The 13021-nt window shown below is 45.5% G+C and overlaps 1 long non-coding RNA gene across 1 annotated transcript; it reads left to right on the forward strand.

Moving 5' to 3' along the window:
- The first annotated feature begins 1733 nt into the window (after window positions 1-1733).
- On the forward strand, window positions 1734-12033 carry LOC142925160 (uncharacterized). The gene is made up of 3 exons (XR_012942244.1): window positions 1734-2618; window positions 9304-9429; window positions 11885-12033. It is a non-coding gene; the product is annotated as an uncharacterized LOC142925160 (long non-coding RNA).
- The last annotated feature ends 988 nt before the right edge of the window (window positions 12034-13021 follow it).

Here is a 13021-nt window from a genome sequence, read left to right on the forward strand (position 1 = left end):
TCCACTAATACGATGACACTGTCTTTGGTCGAATGGGGCTGCTCTTGCAATGTGAATTACAACAGTGCAACGTACAGATACAAATGTGACGGGGTAGAATTCATGATGATGACAGTGGTGACCACGATGATGAATACATTAAGGATCACAACAATTATGATGATTATAATGATGGTAATTACGAGTAAATCACGTAATAATTGTGATGAGCAACATTAATTGATGATGACAATGGATTTTATTATGGTTGATGATAATCTGTTATGAATAGATGATAATGATAATGATAGATATGCTGCAACATTGTGATTATGATTCCTTACCTAAAAATTTATTATGAATCAAGAATGTCATCCCCAAAACCCAACATTTTAATGAAGGATTCAATGTGTTTTTTTAAATGTACCTGTGACTCAGTATAGAAATTCTCTAGGATATTACAAATCTCAATAGAGATTACGAATCAATGATGGGGATGTCACCTTGTTCAACAAGGGGCACTGAGTTCAAATATAAATTAAATAGCAGTGAGCAACTGCAAGAGAAAGTAATCACCTGTAGAATCTGATATGTGAACACTCGCATGCTTTAAGCATTACTTGTTGAGTGCCCTGGTGCCTTTTTATCAATATGCCTTCGGCCTGCAAAGTCTTCTAATGCATCGTGTGATGAATTCCGTCTGAAAGATTGAGTACCCTTATCTCCAGCCCCATAGGATCTTTGGTCTGCCCTCTCATATCTCTTTAATGCCCCGGTCTGATAGCACTGAGTGGTTGTAAAGCAGTCCCATCAGGTGAGCCTCGACTTCATGCTGTGCTATGGTACTGTCTGACAGCATCATGATAGTGTTCTTTTTTTTCTTCTATCGATAGACTTGGTCTCACCATAGTAATGTCGAAGTTCCAGCACTGGTTCGGGCCAACCGTGGAGGTGAGCACTGCTCTTTGCTTATTTGAGCAGGGAGTTAACTCTGACCGTTTGAGATAAATTAGTAAAGTAATAATAATCCTTCTGTGGATCAGGTTGCCTGCCTTGCAATTCAGGGCTTGCATTTAAATCCCGGTTTGGGGCCTATGCAGGCCATTATCAGTGGCCATCCTAAGCAAAATGGCCCCCACCATAGAAAGATAAATTCATACCTTCGGTGGCAGGGTTGCGCAGTGATAACACCTCTGCCTCACAGCAAGAAACGTCTTGGTTCAATTCCTGACTCGGGCGCATTTCTGTGTGGAGTGTGTACATTCTCTTCCTATTCTGCATGGATTTCTCTGGTTTCCTCCAACAGCCAAAAAAAAAACATACAATGCAACTGATAATGGCCAAGACATACCAATGCTGAAAAAAATACCTGCTAATTACTCAATTGCGATCACACATTATAGCATCATAGGACAACTATTACGAAAACTTGGCAAGATCCTCTAAAACAAGAGTCTGAAACTCAATGAAGTTTTCTTAGTGAACAAGGATAATAATTCATAATAAAGGTGTTTGGGTTAGGTCGCGTTGTTTATAAATGTGTCGTAACCCTCCACCACCCGACACGGCCAATCAGCAAAAAAAGTGTCACGTTGACAAAAGACAATTAGTTCACTATTATAGCCCACCGGTGTGTTGAAGAGTGAATCCACAATATTTACAGTTTGAATACGACGTTTCGCTGCTGGATGTAAAATGATGCTGGATGCTGGATGTAATTACCAGCGAAACGTCGTACTCAAACTGTAAATGTTGTGGATTCACTCTTCAACACACCGGTGGGCTGAAGTAGCAAGGAATTATTTGTCTTTTGTCAACGTGACACTTTTTTGCTGATTGGCCGTGTCGGGTGGTGGAGGGTTACGACACATTTATAAACAACGCGATCTAACCCAAAAACCTTTAATATGAATAATATTGGTCACGAAAGCTTACGTGTTAAACCAAGGATAATAAAATATTTCCACCACTGGCCCAGAGCTGTCAACAAACAAGAGTGCTACTGCAATGTTCCTGTGAATATAAGAAAAACATGTTAACACCATAATCACCATCATCATCATCTATTCTTAATGCACAATTCTGACATAGATCCACCAATATATGCTACACGTCCTGGTGCATTAGGATTGCCACCTGTGCTGGTTTTCTCAGGATCATCTTCTTGTCGAGGTAGTTGCTATCCTGGGAAACTTGTAAGTCTTCCTGAGACATTAGGCATCCTGACTTTTGGAAGTTTCATAATAATCCATCACTCAAGACAATGCATTTAAATGTAGTTCTCACCTCCTCTGGTCTTGTGAGATGTTCTTCTCCTTCCCATGATATGTCCTGGTTTTACACACGTAGTGACGTTGAATGAGTCACTGTAGCGCGTGCTGCTGGGAGATTGGTAGACAATGGAATTAGGGGTAGCAGCCCGTTCTACCAGTTGGACCCGTGGGCCAAGCCCAAAGCCTTCTGGGGGATCCAGAAGGTTGCGTGGCCGAGGGCGGGGCCTGGCCACGCTGGGGAGAATAAAAGGCGAGCTCCGACTTCCAGTCGGGGTCGGCTGCCATCGGGAATGGAACTCGTCATGCTGCTGGTGGCCTCGCCTCTTCAACCTAAGGGTCTGGAAGCATGTTGGCTGCTCCGACCTGGTATGGAGTTAGTCCCTATGGCTGTGAGAGCCGGAATAAACAAGAGGGATAATGCCTCCTACTAGTGTCTCTGAATTAGTACATTACATTAGAGGTCTCAACTATATGGTGTATGCCTGTGATCCATTGCTTTGTTGGCAGGATTGGTAGATCGCTCAGATTCCCACATTAATTTGGTTAGACACCTAATAGACGTCAGAACTAATTACAGTAGAGTCAACCTACAGTGTGAGTGGACTAGTGGCCACAGAAGGTAATGACAGGGGAGTCGGCTTGCAGTGCGAATGGACTAGTGTTCATGGGAGGTGATGCCAGGAGTCGGCTTGCAGTACGAAGGGACTGGTGGCTACGGGAATGATCGAGAATAGGAGCTTGGCCAGGTGATGGAAGAGGACGGTAGGGTCTGCTGGTAGAGCGAGCGTCTAGAACCAGCGAGAAGGTTCGGGAATGTAGGCATGGCCTCAGACCGTATATGAGGGAGATGCGCAGGAGACTCTGTGCTGTTGCAGTGGCGTCTTTGCCTTTTTCAAGTGAACGTGTCTTCAATAAAGTGACCCTCAAAGTGTCAATTCGTCTTTAAACAAATATTGTCACTTCTACCCATATGGATTTTAAGTGTTATCCCATCATGTGTTTATATGGGCCTTCACTAGGTACTCCTGTTTGATTTTTTTCAACAGAGACATACTCGATTAATTGGTCTAATATTTTGAGCAGGACTCCTGGGATACATTTTTTTGGTGATGCTGGATTGTCAGTGGTGCAAAATCACAATTGGCAAAAACAACTCGACACTCGTCAACAACACTGCCTTAAAATAAAATGATATAATTATTCATGCCATGAAGAAGCGCCGTTCCCCGAAACGAGATAGAACCTTGCGACCCAGGGAATTTACTTTTACTGTCGTAGTTGTATCATTATTGTTACCATTCCAGCGGCTGTGGAGAACATGGCGCGGTTTGGTAATTCCAATCGCAGATACATCACACGGGATCAAAACGTCACCCCAGCGCAAACTCCAGCCGCGCTTAATTACTTGAGAAAGAAAAGTTTAACTCCAATCAATGCCCGCAACTGTTTTCCTAACCAGGTTGCCTTGCCTCAGCCTCACTCATCGTGGCTTAATATCGCTGATGGTTCAAGACCTGCGGTGAGACAAGGCAGGGCGAGTGTGGGGAGGGTTTTGGCGTTGCTTTGGTGCTGGGTGAAGGTATGGAGTGGGGAGCGGGGCGTGGGAGGGAGGAATGTGGGGCATGGGAGGGAGTTGGGAGGCTGGGTGCAGAGTGTTGATAGGATAGGTTTTTACCCTCCCAGGGGCTCTGAGATGAGACGTGAGAGACACGGGCTTAATTAAGCAATCGTGGAGATAGGAAGTGGTAGATCAACTGTTGAAAGCTGAACGAGAGCGTGCATGCATACATGTGTACACACGCACACCACACACGCAAAGGAAAATATCACCCATGTAATAATGTTATGGTTGACGAGCGTTTTTGTATTGTGTTATTCGTTCAAACGGAATCTCACAACTCTACACAATCCGTAACACACGGGCATATATAAATTGAGATGTGTTCAGCAGATTAATTAGTTTTTTAATGTGGGATGGAACTGGAGCGCCTGGAGAAAACAAACGCATGCGGGAGGAGGGTGGGGATATTGCCTTGAAAACACTGTTGGGGCAGGTGCTGTTAGCGAGCACCTATGAAGGCCGGCACGGCACACGGAGGGGATGGGTGGCCAGCACCACGCCCGACCGCCTTTGTCTTCCCAGTGGCGATGTTTACACATCGCACTAGGTACTAATTTGCGGCTGAGTCGACCTAGGGGAGGACCAGGACCGGTTCAGATAATCGTCACTGGTGTTGACCGTGAGGTGGGGATCGAACCCGATGGGCTGGGTTCGTCGCGCAAGGCGCTAACCACTGCACTACCGCTCCCTATTCACGATATACACACACACACACACATGTGTGTAGACTCTTGCACACACGTGTGTGCACGCATATGCACACACACACACATGTATGCATTTCGCAGATAGAACAACTCACGCACATGCTTATGTAAAGACAAAGCTCCCCGATATAGCCTTCAACAGACTGATGAGGCAAGTGCTGTTAGTAAGAACCAATGCAGGCCTGCAAAGAGAATAAAATAGATGGCGTGGCCAGTGAAACACCTGGCCGCCTTTGTCTTCCCAGTTACGATATTTACACATTGCAGCAGGTATTCATTTGAGCCTAAGTTGACCTATAGGAGATCCTGGAACAGTTCGAATGTAACCTTCCAATTATGTTTACTATAATGCAGTGCGCTAACCACTGCACCACCACTCCCATTTCATGTCAAACATCTGAAAGGGGCACCCCCAGTGGCAGATGTCTCTGTGCGGGCAAAAGGTGTCCCAGAACCTGGCCTACAAACGGGAATTTGTTTGCCAGTAGGGGGCGATGATTGCCACGTGCAATCCGGATTGAGTAACTTACATTTTCGAATTTGGCAAATTTTGGGCCATGACGCTGGCTCTGAACACCGAACCGGCGTCATTTCTCTTGGGGGTCCCCTTGGCGTGCAACACACTTTGTCCATCGATGTCCCGAGGTTTGATTCAAGGGCCTGGGAGATCTCTTCAATGTCGCTCCTCAAAGCTCTCGTCCACGGAAAGCGTCGCTTGTTAAAGCTTTGTAATGTAAGGGCACCGCCAATTATTACATCGAACTGGCAACTTCACTTACCATTTTTCCTCCCTCCCTGAAGTCTTTTTTTCTTTCAACAACCAATCCCTCTGCTACATCCTATCCGCATCCTTAAAATCTGAACCATCCTCTATCTTCCCCTTCCCAACCTCGCCCCTCCGCTTCTCTATCATCGCCCTTCCTTGCCATCCCTTCCCGTCCCCAACACTCAAACCCCATCCCTTTTCCCCATTAGCCAATACTAAAGTATAATTTATAGTTCTTGTAAAGCGCTTTATCAAAAGCGCTGCATAAAATCCGAGATAAGAAAACAAATGGAAGGCACTGGGAGTCGGATTTACTGACCCAGATTTCTCTAGATTTCCATCATTCCTCCATGTTTTTTTTACGGTTCCATTCACACACAAAGTAATATCCTCGCACGCGCCCGTACAAAACGACCGAGGCACTGGAAATGGAAAGAAACCAATATAAACGCGAATCATTTACAAGTATAATTTTCAACTGAATGTGCACGCTCCATCGAAGCATCACCACCCCGACCCCACCACAGTCTATGTCGTGGCACGGACCTTTGACGCCGTCTTCTAATTGGCCGCGCTATCTTCGCCGGTGTTGTCAGCTGTGGGCGGTCTATCACGGCAGCTTCACGAGGATGTGCCCGTGTCCGTCCCTCCCATTACATCTCGCTGGCATGAACGTCGCTCCCGGGGTGCGGTACGGGGGGTGGGGGGCGCGCAGGGGCGGGGGTGGAGGGTGGGGGGTTCAGCCCCCCCCGAAGCCATCTCGGCGGAGTGAGGCATTGCGTGTGGCGACCGCCCAAGTTTGGCTTGACCCACGAGCAAGCGTCGAGAGAGCCAGCTGCGTCCTGGCTGGCTTACGTGCCGTCACAAACGAGAGTATATTTAGCGCTGGAGACAGACTACCGGCAGCACATGAGAGGGAGGGTCGTGCACCACCCCCCCCCCCCCCCCGTATTCATGGCATTACTTTGAGTACGGTATGTCAGCGATTTTCACAACACAGGGAGGGTAACGCATGTACGGATGTTGAACTTCTTTCGCACCGTACGTAGCCAACCGTGCTAATCAGAGGTGGGAGGGAAGGATGACAAACTCATCAAATGGTGGTCGTTACCACATTGGTTGCCTTGGTGCGTTGATGCTGCGATACAATGTACAATATGAGATCCACAGTGCAGTAAGCGCATCATCCATTTTGTAAAAAGATTGCTGTTTCGTGATTATCGTTCGTTTTGTTTTCTACGAATATATCATTTTTCCTGGTAAAGTATTAATGAAATAACACCGTAATTAAGTTATATCTATATAAGTATGTATTGTAGCTGTTGATAATTAAATACATGCTTTACAAAATGTTTTTCTGGAGTAATGGATGGCATGCCTAATGTAATATTGAATTGCAGCCATTTGATTTTTGATATATATTACAAAATTCAGAATTGACAGCGTGAGAATTGTCAGCGTTATAGACAGTGAAGTTGCAATGATTAGAACACCTGTGGCAGGATTATGTTGCATGACCTGTGGTTGATGACATTTTAAGCAATCTCATTCATATTCGAAGTACAATTCAACAGTCGAAGTGATTTCCTGTTAAAATGCGCATTGAGGCATTGGTGCTTATCGCCTGTTTACAGCCCTAAGCCACAGGTGAGAATTTCAACATCCATCCAGCAGGTGCGAGACTGCCTGCGGGACAACCACTGTTGATTTCCACACAAAGCTGGACCATCAGTTTTATCGACCCCGAAGAGATGATGGGCTGAGTCGACCCCTTCCCCCCAGGCAGGACTTGAACTCGCGATGTTCCGATGGAGAGCCGCACGCTCTGCCAATGAGCCGCTAAGCCAGTTTTCAAGAAGAGCAAAGCTTTGAGGAACACGAAAGCAGAAAACAATGAGGTGATGATGCAAAACAACTCAAATGTTATGAGAAACCGGTGTTGTGATAATTGTCATATAGGGAAAGTGTACATTGCATTGTATCAAAATCATTTCCAACCACCACACCATGACATGGAATGCGTGGTGGCATCAATAGAAGTGAGTTCCACGGTAGTCCATCCTCATGTTGGTCTTGACAAGCACAGAGGACACACTGTCGAGCGAAGAGAGGATTCCTTTTGAAAAGTAATCATTCTCGGATTAATGATCCCTCAAGGTTGTAGACACTATATTATGCAATCCATTGTTCTTTTGAAATTGACGTAATCGTATTATTTTTAAAATATTGTGTTATAGTTGTAATAACACTAACACCACTACACTATGGATGAAGTAATTGAATGTATGTATGTTGAACTTTCTTCGCACCGTACTTAGCCAACCATGCATAATATGAGGTGCGGGTGAAGGACAACTAGCGAGCGATTTAATATTTACTGATGCTGCTGACTTGATAATTTCCGAAACATTTTAATTAACGTGTTCATTCAAATAGCCGTGGAATCGTGTGCAGCATTATGAGCACGGCAGTCCCGTGGAGATAATCATCAGCAACGGCTAACATCAGTGGCGAGTCGTATCAGAAGCCGTCTGCCCCTCCATCCCCCCTTTCGCAAACGTGCACCGATCGGCGTGATGAAGTTTGGTCACATAAAGTCCCGCGATGGACGTGGCATAGGCACGGTCGATTTACAACGGCTGGATTTTTTTTTATTTCACAGATGTAACTGACAGTTGCATGTTAATGAATAATTTAACCGGTACCTGCTTTCATCCGTCGCCAGTAGTGTGTTGCTTGTGATACGTTACACCTCAACGCTACGCATCCGTAGAGTAGAGAATATTGTATTTGGCTGCTTAGCCCTGTGATCACAGTACCTCACCCGCAAACGAATAGTCGCGTGTCCAAATCCAGGTCGGAGATAAATTAAGCCTATCATCCATCCAGGATTGATAAACTCCGCAGCATTTTGTAGGAAGTCGAGATCGGCTATCGTCTTGCAACAAAAAAAAACAGACCGCCTCTTGCCCACGGAAACGAGACGGTTTCTGTCGCGGATATTTGAAGCGCAAACGGCCACCGGCATAGAACTGCGAAAAGCGACGGACTTTTCTGACGTAACAAAACAATTCCTACTGTAAAATATTTCACGTGAAAGCTTGCTAGGGCACGCTTGTGTGTCCAATGGCTTGCTTGCCTCTTGTGTTAAGGGGTCAAGTCAAGGTGGCTTTAGCTGTCAACATAGGCAGCAGGGTGCCCGGCCCGTGATTTACCGGTGACATTAACCCCACGTTTGGCTTTAGGAAGGGCTCTTCTTCTGTACTCTGACAACAACAACAAAAAACACGTGAGCTTGCCACACGATTGGCTTAACGGATGCATCTGTCGGGACTGTGATATTAATAGATTAATGTTATCATCCACGTAAACGTCCTTTATGGAAATGTTCAGTTTGTTTGGCCTCCAATACCAGGATTTGGAAGTTGTATCAATGCCTTAATCCTGCCCAAGCCTACTTACAGTTCTCAACAATTAAAACAACTAAATTAAATCACGACGTTTCGGAAGCAATACAAGCTTCCTTCATCAGGTGTAAAAAGCACAAGCTTCCTTCATGAGTACCTTCATGAGTACCTGGTGCTGTGCTTTTTACACCTGATGACGGAAGCTTGTGTTGCCTCTGAATCGTGATTTAATTTAGTTTTCATTTTTTAAATTAAATTTGATCTATTTATTTTTTACCTACGTGACTTTACCGAAAGAACAAAAGAGTATGGGTCCTTGCAGTCACGAAGACTTCAAATCTAGAATGTTCTCAACAACTTGGGCAGGACACATCATGGCTAGAAGGGACAATAGCAGATGGTCGAAAATAATCATGGAGTGGCAGCCAAGGAACGCAGTTTGTTCGAGAGAACGTCTGTCGACGGGATGGAGCCATGAAATCAGTTTGTGTGCAGGTGCCACGTGGATTGTTACAATGTACACAAAGATCTCCCCGTATATCCTTAACAGACTGTTGGGGCAAGTGCTGTTGGAGAGCACCTGTGAAGGCCGGAACGGCACACGTGGCGGTGGGTGACCAACACCACGTCCGTCTGCCTTTGTCTCCCTCGTGGCGATGTTTACACACCGCACCAGGTACTCATTTTAGGCTGAGTCGACCTAGGGGAGGCCCAATACCGGTTCAGTTAATTGTCACTGATGTTGACCGTGAGCGGGAATCAAACTCGGGTGCCCGTGCTCGTACCCACAGCACACTAATCGCTACACTACCGCTCCCCTACAATGTACTGACACGCACACACATACTAACGATGTGCGATAACCATGTTATCTGAATACATTTCGTCTGATTGGCATATTGAGATACAGAGCCTGGCTCGAACGTTTCGTCTGTGCCTGCGCATGCTTTGCTCGCAATATCCAACCCATAACCTATTCGCGTGCATGTGTGAGCGAACCCTGCTTAAGATATGCATGTATGCAGCCACTTTTTCCCGTGTAACAAAAAAAAACCTAAAACAATTTGAGAAGCGGCTTCTGGCAATTTAGCCAGGGCAAAGCTTGGTGGCATTTGTCTAAAGCCAGGCCATAAATCATCATCGCGCACGCGTATTGAACGGTGGGTCCTGCCGCACGGGCACATCACCGCCGCACGTGTAGACATTACTTATCGGTTGCTGGCTGTCACAAGAGCCAGCACCCGTTGTGCATGGTGCTCTGCCTGCTGTCCCTCCCTCCCTCCCTCTGTCTCCTTCCATCCCTCTCTGTCTCCTTGCATCCCTCTCTGCCTCCTTGCATACCTTTCAACTCTTACAATCTCTCTTTCTCTCTCCTTCCAAAAATCTTTGAAAAATCCTGCCAGTACACACACACAAATTATCTTTCAAATATTATTTTTGCTTGCGTTTTTTTCATCTCTCGGTTCCCCCTTCTCAGCATCTTGTTACATCTTTGAGGGGTGATGGAAAGGTTCGCTGGCATGTTATTAAAACGAAACTAAACTGTTTTCATTTGACCGAGTAAGGCCCACAGAGCGAAATAGCACCTTTTCAGAAGCGACCTGGCCACAAATGATCGCTCAACGAAGTGGCTTATCACGTGGAAATGTATAGCAGCCCAGTTACTCTAAAGGCATGTTTCCAAATGTGGAGGGGAAGAGCTCTAAGGACCCGGAGAAAAATCCATGCAACCACGTGGAGAACGTGCAAACTCCAAACATACAGATCTCAGGGTGAGATCGAACCCACGACCTCCTGTACACCGGGGGAGGTAGTTGACATCTCGCCAACGTGCCGCCCCTTTTTGCCACGACGATCAACACTGATTGAACTGCCGTCTGAAACGTTGCCGATTAGATGTTGTCTAGGGGACCCTTTTAATAACGGTGTCAAGATGATGAAAAAGAAACAAAGACAATGAGACGGGAGGTGTTAAAATGTTCAAACAACAGATAGACACACCTATCACAAGGCTGTATTAATATAACTGCGTAACACGAGCTATTATTGCTTTGGTGTTTGCATTGTCTTTGTGCTGTTCGCCTGTTGCCGTTATTTTGGTCTTGTCTCTGGTGTCGGCGAATCAGCTTCAAAGACAATGCACACATTATCCAAGCGTGTTTGTTTGCATGTTTCACCACACGTACATGTGGTTAATGCAGACTTGATGCATTGTAAATAGGTGTGTTTATTTGGTGTTTGAACGTCGTAACTAGCAACGCAGTCTTAAAAAAAAACATTTTTGTTATTTTTCACCATAGTATCCAAATCCTAAGGCTTTAAAACCCCCACCTGGAAGACCTTGTGTTGCTCCTCAAGCCACCCGCTCGCCAGCGTAACACGACTCACATTACAAGTGCCCCTTTGGCTGTGAGAACGTGGGGAGGGCACTGGGAGTCAGCTTCTCTAAATATTTTTCGACGGCTTGATTTCCTGATTCTTCCCCATATGCCTCTGCATTTAAAAACAAACATTTTCAATTTGTACAGTTAACACACGAACAAAATTATTTCAAGCTCATGTCATATATACAATAAAATATAAACGTAGGAAATTAACCTAATTCAATGAACATTTTTTGGTAGCCCTCCTTAGAATGTCACCATTTGTCCAAAGCCCCTGGTATTCTGTGCCTGTTCGATGACCCCTCATAGCTAACATCCACTTCTTGGATATCTGCTTTGCCTCTCTGCGTCTCTTCATCCCCCATACGTATCCGTATACTCTCCCTCCATCTCTCCCTTACCTCTCATCGCTCTCCTCTTCTCTCTCCCCCCCCCCCCGCCTTTCCACCTGGTTTCACACCAGTCGACCTTGAATGGCCAGAAACGTGCCTTCTGTACAAAACAATACATTGCGCGTGTTTGTAGAGTGTCTGAGTATGCCTTGGTTTTATATCTCGCTCATTCTTTCCGTATTAGCAGCGATGTATTGCAAGGTCATTCTACTCCGGCATTCACATCCGAGAGGCATTTCCAATGAATTCCAAAAGCTACACATTTCTCTTTCTCTTCTCAGGTGTATGTCCATCCGCTGAAATCTCCTTTTCACTCAATCTCTGTTTTCATTTCCACCCCCCCCCCCCCTTCTAGATCCAAGCAAGCCACTTATTCAACAATCAAATACAACTTGCTGTAGCATCACCACAGGATATATTTTTTGTTCATGCCGCAAACCTAAGCGTCAACTTAAGTATTATTCCACAAGTGTGTTTTGTAATAAATCGTTTTGACCAGGTAAAGCCCACTGAGCTTTTGACTCTTTTTCAGAGGTCACCTGGCCACAAGATAGATAATTAAGTTGCCGTTTTCGTCACACGTCGGAATGTATAGTAGCAGTCAAATAATTAATCTAAACGTGTGCTTCAAAAGGTGGAGGGGACCATTCCAGACAGTGGGAAATGCAAACACAACAGCGGAGGAACCAGAGAAAAATCCACGTGACCAACATGGGGACAAATCACGCGAACTCCACATGTACGACGGGCATCGTCAGAGTTGGCATCGGGATCGAACCCATATTCTCCTGCATAGCAGGCGAGGGAGATGACATCTCGCCACGGCAGAGTGAATTAATTGTACCGGAGACAACAACAGAGCGATCATTTGCGGCATATTCGCTCGGAAACACCTGCCCGACATCGCGATGTGACAACATCTCGTGGTGGCCATGAAATATTTTCCGACGATGTTACGCGATGTTCCATGCTGATGGAATGGACCCATAACAACACCGCATCACATTTGATATTCCCAGAATTTATATAGAGCGATAGTATCACGAAGGCGCTATTGTTCCACGGGCATAGTCTGCCGCGTTTTGCAGTGAAGGGGCGATGTTTTAAAATGTAATCCCAGTTAAGTAATTTGCTGGTAATTTTTCAAAGTTGGTAAATTTTGACCATGACGCTAGCACACAATGGCCTACTCGTTTCGAATGGCATCACGGTATCTTTAGCATCCACTGTGAAGCAGACGGAATTATGTTTTGATTAATATGCCTGCAGTAAACTATTACTTTAAACTAAAACACTATGTTTTAGTCTACAAGGTAAGGCCGACTGAGCGATATAGCTCATTTTCAGAAACGACCTGGCCACACATGATATTTCAACGAAGTGGCTTATCATGTGTAAATGTATAGCAGCCAAATACTCTAAAGGCATGCGTCTAACTTTGGAGGGAAAAACCGGAGGAACCGGAGAAGACCAAGGGGAGAAGATGCAAACT

This window comes from Petromyzon marinus, chromosome 19, assembly GCF_048934315.1.
Source record: "Petromyzon marinus isolate PM22_M1 ecotype Great Lakes invasive population chromosome 19, UKy_Petmar_22M1.pri1.0, whole genome shotgun sequence".
Taxonomy (NCBI): domain Eukaryota; kingdom Metazoa; phylum Chordata; class Hyperoartia; order Petromyzontiformes; family Petromyzontidae; genus Petromyzon; species Petromyzon marinus.